The sequence below is a fragment of the Nannospalax galili genome, unplaced genomic scaffold (assembly GCF_000622305.1).
Source record: "Nannospalax galili isolate Female #2095 unplaced genomic scaffold, S.galili_v1.0 scaffold406, whole genome shotgun sequence".
Lineage (NCBI taxonomy): Eukaryota > Metazoa > Chordata > Mammalia > Rodentia > Spalacidae > Nannospalax > Nannospalax galili.
In genome coordinates, this window is record NW_008357033.1 from 6114408 (window position 1) to 6114648 (window position 241).

The following is a 241-nucleotide window of genomic DNA, read 5'->3' on the forward strand; positions in this document are numbered from 1 at the left end:
TCATATGAACATTTGAAAATTGCCCTGTTCTGACTTTCTTTCTAGTTCCCTGTCTGGAACTTGTAATGCTAACTACTCTTGCCTTTACGTCTCCTTCACATCTCCTATTCACCAGTCAAGGACTTTCTTTTCCCCCTACAGATATGAGTTATGTAATTTGAGAGTCTTTTAGAGAGCCCCACTGAAGGGGTACCCCAATTGCCTCACCCTTTGTCCCTGTTCAGCATGGAAGAAGCCAGAG